The 10,186-nt window shown below is 44.5% G+C and overlaps 1 protein-coding gene across 6 annotated transcripts in view; it reads right to left on the bottom strand.

Moving 5' to 3' along the window:
• The window catches only part of NMUR1 (neuromedin U receptor 1), a 70,990-nt gene extending 61,520 nt beyond the window's left edge, over positions 1-9,470 (bottom strand). For 2 of the 6 annotated variants that reach the window (XM_081956116.1, XM_081956117.1), the window contains exons 1-3: positions 9,385-9,470; positions 7,945-8,039; positions 4,707-4,755 (exon numbers count right to left, since the gene is read on the bottom strand). The gene's annotated coding sequence lies outside the window, so the exon portion shown is untranslated. Of the gene's footprint in view, positions 1-1,779; positions 4,756-7,944; positions 8,040-9,326 lie in introns of those variants that run through there. The other 4 variants (XM_081956119.1, XM_081956120.1, XM_081956118.1 and 1 more) reach the window with 4 other exon arrangements.
• Positions 9,471-10,186: the final 716 nt, after the last annotated feature.

The raw sequence follows: 10,186 nt of genomic DNA on the forward strand, positions 1-10,186 counted from the left end.
ACGACATGTCCTGACAATAAGGACATGCCACATTTTTCTGGTGGGCAAAAATATAATCCCTCCCCCGCAAATAAGCCCCCTGGACACACACACCCCTCCGACCAGGCAGAGCGCCGCTTGCCAACCTAGCAGTATCCCGAAGGTGCCAAGCCGTGGAAACCCGGGGGTGGGGGAGGTGATTGCATTGCTTGGTGCCTTTGGGATACCGCTAGGTTGGTGAGCAGTGCTGTGCCCAGCTGAAGAGGGGGGTTGCTGGACGGCTGCTCTCTTGCGAGTGGGCTCCCAAAGAGCCAGGCACAGCAGCCACCCGGCAAACCCCCTTTCCAGCTGGGCACAGCACCATTCACTGACCTGATAGTGCCAAGCTGCGTGAGCACCTGTTCGCTGCAGCCTGGCTCTAGCGGCTTGGCGTCTTCGAATTGCCAGTGAATGGCGCTCTGCACGGCTGGAGAAGGGGTTTGCGCGAGAGCTTGTTCCGCTGTGGGCAGGCTGTCGGCAGAGCGTACAACCATAGAGCGTACGCCCAGAACGGCCACTGCCAGAAGACTTGGTTTGGAAGACACCAAAAAAGCCATACTGGGATGTGGCGGCGGCACCTTGGCTCTGCAGGGAGAGCTGGGCCAGGGCATCGTGAGGCTGGGAGGCGCGAGAGCGGAACAGCCGCTCACGCAACCCCCCTCTTCAGCCGTGCAGAGTGCCATTCACTGGCATTTTTAAAGCGCCAAGCCGCGGGAGCCGGGCAGCAGCGAACAGGCGCTCATGCAGCTTGGGGATATCCCTACGTCAGTGAATGGCACTGTGCCCGGCTGGAAAGGGGATTTGACGGCTGGCTGCTTGTGAGCGTGGTTGCTTCATGGCTGTTGTGTTGTGCTGCTGAGACAGCACAACACAGCCATTCGCCTAGGAGGATGTGCCCGGCTCTTTGGGAGCCCGCTCGCAAGAGAACAGCCGCCCGGCAACCCCAAAACAATAAACCCTCCCCTCATAATAAAGCCCAAGCCATATTTTGTGGGTAAAAAGAAAATAAGACCTTGTCTTTATTTTCGGGAAAACACGATAAGAAGCTGACGGAACATGCAAAGATCCAGGTCTATGGAGCCTGCATCCTGAGCACACTCCTGTACTGCTGTGTCCTGGACCCTTTACACACGGCAGGAGAGAAAATTGAACACCTTTCATACGCACTGTCTCCGACTTATTCCTGGCATCACCTGGCAAAACAAACTTCCAAATAGTGCAGTCTTGGAATGTGCTGGAATTTCTCGCATGTATACACTATTGAAACAGCGATGTCTACGCTGGCTTGGGAATGTCATGAGAATGGCTGATGGTCGGATCCCGAAAGATCTCCTGTATGGAGAATTAGTACAGGGAAAGCGCCCCAGAGGGAGACTACAGCTGCGATACAAAGGTATCTGCAAGAGGGATTTAAAGGCCTTGAGAATGGGCATTAACAGCAGGGAAACCTTGACCCCTGATCATTCAGCTTGGAGGCTAAAGATGCAGCATGGCCTTCTCCAATTCAAAGAGACACTTGTTCGGCAGGCTGAAGCAAAAAGGCATCCCTGAACCAGCGAAATTGGGGGGGCCAGGCATGGGACAGAATGTATCTGCCCCAGTATGGAAGGATTGACCTTTTTAGTCACACCAGATGCTGTTTTAGGACCTCTTTCCAGAGCACGATACCATAGTCTTTCGAGACTGAAGGATACCAATGATGATGAGGGCAAAGAACTGATGTTGAAGACAAATAATACTTTTATTGTTCTTTGTCTATTGTCAGCCCTTCATCTTCAACTTTAGCCCACAAAATTCAAACAAAGTCAAACAAGTTCACATTATGCCCTAGTTCTGAACATATGTGCACAGGCATCCCATATAATGGATAAATGTTAACTCAGTTTAGGATCATCTTGTCAATTGAGATGTTTGGCATATGTCTTGTGAACACCATCCCTAGGTTTGCAAAAGCTTACCCTTCTGTGTGCATTATTTTTAGGGGTGACATAGGATTGTTTTATTTTCTGCCACTAATAGCCAAATGATAAATGATTGGTGATACTCTGGCTCCCTCAAGTGGGACTATTTCCACAGTAGCTTGGGATATGGTTCCTGCAGCAATTTCAGCTTTTCCAATCCTCACGTGGCATTCACCAGAGGAAAAGAAGAACATTGAATTCAGTGAATTGTGTCTTCTAATCAGAGGGATCTTTAGATGAGAGGCAACCAGTCATGGAGTTATTTTCAATCACACTAAACATATCGGTACAGTTGTTCTGTATGTTGACCACTTCCATATGTTGACCACTTTCCTTCACTCCCTTGGGTAGTCAACTTTCAGAGGTTTTACTTATATACCAAATGTAAACTAAATGAATTACTAGAAGAAAAAGTAAAGGGTCTAGAGGAAATTCTAGCCACTGAAACTGAACCTACATTTTTTTTTTTACCAAAATCTTTTTGGAACTGATGTTGTATATGCTGACAGCAACAAGAATAACAAGGATTCTGGGAAATTATTCTCCAAAGGATTATCATAACCATTTTTCTTTTCCCTTCTGGGGACCAGGAATGTATTACTCTGACTTAAAGATTTGCACGTAGAGCCTTGTTTTCTCACAGGCAGGAAATGGGCATCAACTTTACGTGGCTTCAGTGCAAAATGAGATGCTTCTCTCAGGGGGATGACAAATACAGGTGAGCCGCTTCATCAACAGGGACAGCAAAACAAGAGACTCAAAACTAATAGTTTCAACTGCCAGTAAAAAGTATTTATTGAGCTGCTATTTAAAGGGGATCAAATAGTATGCCTGACGACCCGATGTTTAAACATCTTAATTGAAACAACAGTTCAGTATTGCCGAGCGTTAAGTATTGCATCAAACCCAGAGGCTATTGCTACTGTCAATCAAGGTAGCGCAACCTATCAGCGCCAAAGCCCATTGTATTTACCAATTTGTTTGTAATTGCAGAGACAATTACATCGGCAGAACTAATAGGTGCCTGGCTTTCAGAATGGAGGAGCACTTTCGAAATGGGTTCAGACATTACTGAGCAATCCAACAGAAAACCATGACCACAAAATGCCTTCTTCTGCTATCACGAGACATATACTAGCTACAGATCACCAAGTCAATTCAAACACTGTGTTCAAAGTTTTGCTGCACCAAAGGAATTCTCGTTTGCTGCGTTTTGCCATAGCTGTTGCCATCAATCGATTGAAGCCTCCTTTGTGTGTGCAGAAACAATTGTACATCAATCTACGCCTTCTGTGGGCGTAAGGTTTGTCATGGGCTGGTTTCCACATGTCACATGTTTAATTAACGCTCTTGCTAGAATCTATGTTCTATGCCACTTTTAACCATGTTATTGTAAGTTTGGTACTGACGAGTCAATGCGAAATGCTTGCATCTATTTGTTTTTTGACTGCATTGTTTAAATTATGAAAGGGGACTGTTTTAAAAATACAGGAAAGTTAAGATGTATAGTTCTGGTTTGCAATGCTGAGAACACCAGGATCCCATATTTCAGGGGTCACTGATCATGCCCTCAAATGACATGGAGTAATCTGTGGCATTTCCAATTTATATAAATTGATTGTGCATGGATGGAGCCATCTCCCAGCTTTGCTACATGCTTTAAAGTTGGATGGCTGACTCGCTGTCTGAGAATGATTTGGAGCAAAGAAATGGCATAAAGGGAAAAAGTTAAATATCCTTGCAGTCAGTTTTCCTAGATTTCTTTCATGTGTTCAGTCTGCCTTTTAGTGTTTACCCTGACAAATGACTTGCACAAATTGTTGGAGATGCTGTTTGAATGTTGCCTTAATTGTCCTTCACTGCAATATTTCTCAACCATGGCAACTTCAAGATGTGAGAACCAACTGCCAGAATTCTGCAGCGAACAGACTGGCTGGGGAATTTTAGGAGTTAAGAGTGCAAACATGCTGGCAGGTAATTCTGGGAAGCAATTTATACCCATGATTAATGGTTTATAATTTTTTTAAAAAAAAACATGATTGGCCACTAGATGTCAGCAGCTGCATTGCAGTTCAAAAGCACTCCCTTTATTTTTAAATAGTGATTTCAATCATCTTCAAATAGATTGCAGAAATTCACAAGGAAGACAATTGCTCATTCTCCAATCGGCTTTTTTCCAATCTAGCACCCTCTAGAGGGGCTGGGACTAGAAGGGTCAATTGCCCGCCTGATTGTGCCCTACAAGAGGAGTTTTTAAATTGTATTTGATGAGAACTTGATGGATTCCATAAGAAACTAAGAGAAAAAAAACCCTAAGTTCACTCAAGCATAGCCTATTTTCTAGCACTTGAGCTCTGCCTCTAATTCAAGCTTCCAGGGATTTTTATTTTTTTTAATATTTCTGCAGCCTGAAAAAGTCTGAAAACACCTGCCCTAGAATACCTAAGGGGAACTCTTAGGCATCAATGCCACAACTAGGAGCACCAGAAAGGCCTTGCCCATTTGTACCTATCAATCAATCAATCATTTGTAGCATAAATTGCATGAAAATCCTTGCTGGTTCATTACTTTTATATTTCAATGGTTTTGTTCATGAAACAGGGTGTGCTGTATGAAGAAAGCCATGGGACCTAGGAAGAGTTGGGATAATGAGTAAAATGGGACAAAATGAACAATTTCTGTGACTTATGGGGGCATTCTTTGGAAAGAAGGATATGCTCACATTACCATCTCTTTTCTGTGTGCTTTTCTTTTCCTATTGTGGATCTCTGGAGAACTGTAAGGAAGAGAGGATGGAGGGCAATTAGTTACTAGGAACAGGTTTTCCCCCCTCCCCCATTATAGATATGGATTCTAGACAGATCTTGCAACTCCTCTTATCAAAGGCCATTTAGACCATCTAGCAGGATGGGCCACATTTAAGCCTACTAACTAACTAGATTTTATCTAGATCTTGAAGGACTCAGATCTCAACACTGTAGTCTTCTCAGAAGGTGATACAGAGAGGTGGCCACATGCTTTTCAGAAATTTATAGATTTAGGGAGATCATGAAGTCCTTGTGCCTTGCTCTCATCAGTGCTTTCTCCAGGAAAGATTGTGTGGTCTCCCCTTGGACCTCCTTCCCAGACTTACGATGAAGTCATGGAAGGGATTATGTCCCAGAGGATTGTTTCCCTCCCACCCAGTTATGCATTAATGCAAATATCTGTACCTCAGTTGTATAGGATAAGGTGAAGGTTCATTCTCTGAGCTTGTGGGTTGGTTTCCAAACATTTTGAAAACGTAATAGGACAACACTGACACCAACATCTAAATTCCGCTGAAGATGTTACCTAGCTTGGTAACGAAACCAACCCACAAGCTTGGAGAACTAATCTTCATTCACCCTCATCAGTTATGCATCTTCACCTCTGGCTGACCAAGTGATGCAGGCCCAGTTGCATCCCATTCTGGCTAATACCAGAAGGGACACCAGGCAAAAGTTCTGAGACTCTTATCACTCAGCCAAGCTGCAACTATTGCCAGGGGGGCTACCCATCCATTCCAGGAATGAAGCAAAAAATTCACTTCCACAAAAATACCTAGAGAAAATTCCTTTCCACCTCCAAGAAAACCTGAGGCCACCCTAATTACCCTTCCATTAGTCAGTTTCACTGGATATTTAACACAATTGATATCGTGATCTGGAGAACCACAACACCTGTTCATACAGGTTTTTGTCCAAATAAATAAGCATATTAGATCTTGGTATCATCTATCAATTGCATTAAATACAGACTACCCAAAACAAATTGTGCTGGGCATCTCCAAGGAGAGGGGTGGCAAAAAGTCAATGTAGTGGTTGCAATTACATTATGCCTGTCATTAAGGGCGACTTCAACCACACAGGAGTGGCCACCATGCTGCCTTTTTCATTTTTTAATAATCTTTTATGCAAATTTTATATATTAATACTTCCTTAATACTGTATATTATAGTTTGTCATAACTGTAGGACTGTTTTGATCCCCTTAGACACTCTTCTTTTTAATCACTAACTTTTTAATCTTCTCAACTTTACACGTTTCTATTTTTCCAGCAACTGGAGCTCAAGGGATAGACTGGGACGGTGCAGCAGAAAAGGAGTTGGGACCAAGGGGTTTGAGGATTCTGCATAGTATATTAGTTTTTCCTAGTCCTGTACTTTTCTGGAGAGGAAGCTCTAATGTTGTTCCTGGAATCTGTTGAAGCCCCTTTCCCAGCTTAGGAGTCACGGCTCCAAATGCTCCCTACCTCCATTGGGACCATTTTGGCCTTTATTTCAACATCCACTCTAGTTCCTCCTTCAGACCTTGGTAATTTTCCAGCTTCTCATACTTAACATGATGCTGCTGTCACTTGGCTCTGCTGTATCCATGACCACCGTTGTCTTCTGGTTCTTGTCAATTACCATGATGTCTGGTTGATTAGTCAGTACTGCACGACCTTCTGGATTTGGAAGTCCCATGGGATCTTAAGTCTCCATAATTAGCGGTCTTTATAATTCTGTGGAATCTGCCATCTGAACTTCATAGGATCTAGTACACATATTCTTATACAAAATGCTCCGTCCTTGGTTGTGGAGCTCAGTGTATGCTGTTTCTGTCTACATCTTACACCCTGCCTAATACAGTAGACCCCTGCATCTATGGATTGGGACTCAGTGCTTGTTCTGGTGCTGCTACAATCGGTGCTTCAATGCTCTTTAGTCCCGCCCTTCCCTTTCACTGGCATAATTTTCTAATGTCAATCACTTCAGCTATCTGTCAATGTCCCATGCACCATCTTGTTCTTGCCATGGCAGTTCCTTTGCTTGATTTTCCTCATGGTCTGCTGCTGCCTCAAGCATTCTCTCCACAGCTCATCTTTGGGTGCCATCATAGTGATCTACTCCTGGATGTTCTGCGTTTCATCCAGCACAGTAGCTTTGACACCCCACCCTCTCTTTCCAGATGTAGTCTCTGGTTGTTGGCCTTGGGTGGAAACCTCCATACATTCTGAGGAGATTCTGAGTCTTCACATTGGTAGTTCCCATGTCCTTCATTGGTAGCTGATGACTGGCAGGGCACATGTGCTGTGTGGTTCTTGTTTTCCCAATTGAGCTGGCTCTTTAGGACCTTTCTGTTCCTTTGGTCATACTGAGATGTTCTTTCCCTTTGATGGACCTTTCACATCCTTTGTGAGTTACTTGATTATTAGCTCTTCCTTGCCTCTTCATTTATTTATTTATTTATTACTTGAACTTATTAGTCGCCCCCTCTCCCCACAGGGACTCGGGGCGACGTACAAAAGTATTATATAGCGTACAGAGGAGGTAAGAATAAATAAATAAGTTACAATACCTAAAAAAGTTAAAACCCCAGTGAAATTAACCCTTAAAAACTAAAATTACCAATTAAAAATGCCCTGGGCTGGAGAGGTTGTAGTATTATGCCAGGTCAGCTAGTCGAAACAGGTAGGTTTTCAGCTTCATACGGAAGGAGCGAAGGTCGGTTGTTGTCCTGATGTCTGGGGGGAGGTCATTCCAAAAGGTGGGGCCCACTACAGAGAAGGCCCTACTCCTGGGCGCTGCAGTTCCCATGCAACTGTGAGATACCAAGTTTCTTATGCAGGTAGTCCTCAACTTACAATTCGTTTAGTGGCCTTTCAAAATTACAACGGCACTGAAAAAGAAGTGACTTAAGACCATTTTCACACTTATGACTGTTGTAGCATCCCCACGGCCATGTGTTTACATTCAAATGCTTGACAAGCGAGTCACATTTATGACAGTTGCAATGTCCCAGACTTATGGGATTACCTTTTGCAACTTTCTGACAAGCAAAGTCAATGGGGAAACCAGATTTACTTAACAACCACATTACTAATTTAACTGCAGTAATTCACTTAGCAAATGTGGCAAAAAAAGTTGTAAAATGAGGCAGAACTCACTTAACAAACAACATACATTTTGGGCTCAATTGGGGTCTTAAGTTGAGAACTACCTTGATCTATCTGTACCATGTGGCCCACTGGTCTTTCCACCTCATCAATCTTTACTGCCTGCAAAAATATGATAAAGGGAATGTATATTTAATATTACATGTCTTAACAGCAGCAAGAATTGTATTTGCACAACACTGGAAAAATGAGGAAACACCTACAGAAAACATAATTTTAATAACACTAGACTATGCAGAAATGGATAGGTCGACATTAAAGATAAAGGATAAAGATCAGAATAGTTTTTAAAACCATTGTTTTATCAATGGTTAGACAATAGAGGTAGAAATTGGAAATTATGATTATGTATCAGTAAATGACCCAGATCACTGTTTACTAAACAATTATGTTTGTTAAAGAAAAATATATAAAGAAAATCTTTACTGCCTGCCACAGCTGGTGGCAGGTGTGGCCTTCATCTCCTTCCTTTCCTCTTCAGCCTACTATCCCAAAGGTGCTTTTTCAAGAGCTAACTGGACTTTCTTGCTTTTCTTTGAAGACATTTCGCTTCTCATCCAAGAAGCTTCTTCAGCTCTGGCTGGATGGTGGAGAATGGAAGGATCAGCCAGCCAGCTAGCCAGAGCTGAAGAAGCTTCTTGGATGAAAAGTGACACATCTTCAAAGAAAAACCATAAAGTCCAGTTACCTCCTGAAAAAGCACCTTTGGGACAACCGTGACCTGGATGACTGAGATTCTCTACAGACTTTTAGCTATACAATTTGGGATTGTATAGCTTGGAATGGGGTGGGAGTAGGAACGGATTTCCAAAGGAAAAATTGCAGACTACAGGAACCAGGAGCCCCATTCAGGTGACCCTGAGGACAGACAGGCCTCCAAGTAGCATCAAGGACTCTCCAAAAGGATTCAAATGACCAGCTGTCTGCAAGGAATATAAATCCTTCCATTCCCCACCACCCAGCTTCTTGGATGGGGAAGCAAAACGTCTTCAAAAGAAAAAAAAAAACAAAGTCCAGTTGCCTCCTGAAAAAGCACCTTTGGGACAACCATGATCTGGGTGACTGATAATCTCCAAACCTTCAGCTACAAAAATCTGCAGGCCCAAAACGGTCCTTGGCTTGCAGATTTTCTCACAGTTGGGGCCTTCCAAAGGATTGTCCCTCTGTGAGGAATAGGAGCAGTCCCCAATTTCGATATATAAATAAATTGTGCGGGCCACCCTGACGAAGGGCTTCCGAACCGACTCCGAGGAGCCAGATTCGGCTAGAGGCCAAACGCCCCGCTTTCTCGTTTTCCCGCGTCGTGTGAAGCGGCCAACAAGCCAACTCCAAGCACACACGTGCGTCTCCCCGGGCAGTCGGAGAGCTCTATCTCACTCTCTATTTTACCCTCCATTTTAGCTGCTGCCTCGAGGAAACGGCTCTGGCAGGGGGCAACGAAACCCACCAGGGACGTCTCTGGCTCGGCTGCAGCGATGGCTGAGGCGCCATTTCTGCTGGTTTGTTTCAGGCGGGAAAACGAGGCGGTTTTTTGCGCGCTGTTGCTGGGTGAAATCTGCCGTCGCGGACCAATGGGAGCCTTTATGGGTGACGTCATGCGCCCCCAATGGCTGTCTTTCCAAACCTTCCAGCCAATCCCACAGGGGAAGGCAATTCCCCTCAGAGAGAGGCCCCGGGAAGGGGGAAAGGGAAGATGGGTAGAATTTCAAAAGGAGCCGCCATTAAAGGACACCCCCCCTCCCCCAGCGCCTTTGTACCACGGCCTTAGCTGCTGTTGTTGTTTTTAACTCCCCCGGGCTGGAGTCATAAATAAAATCCCTGGCGCAGAGGCCACACCGGGAAACTGTGGGGAAGGCAGCCGGCGCGCGCAAACGCTTGCCACATTGACAACGGCTCCGCTTCAGGGCTGCTCCCCGCCAGGGTCCGTGGGCCGTGGGGTGTCTCTGCCCCTGTGTGGCCAGGGAAGGCCTTTGGTGGAGAGAAGGAAAACTCAGCAATTCCATCAATAAGGATTAGTAAATTGTCAACCTTGGTCCCTTGAAACTATGTGGACTTCAATTCCCAGAATTCCCCAGCCAGCTGCACTGGCTGGGGAATTCTGGGAATTGAAGTCCACAAGTTTTAGTTAGCCGAGGTTGAGAAGAGAGTAAGGATTAGGAATAAAACAGAACAGAATAGAATACAGTAAGGAATAGGAATTGAATAGAATAGAATTAGAACAATAGAATAGAATAGAAAGAATAGGATAG

This window comes from Natrix helvetica, assembly GCF_964273705.1.
Source record: "Natrix helvetica genome assembly, chromosome: 5".
NCBI lineage: Eukaryota > Metazoa > Chordata > Lepidosauria > Squamata > Natricidae > Natrix > Natrix helvetica.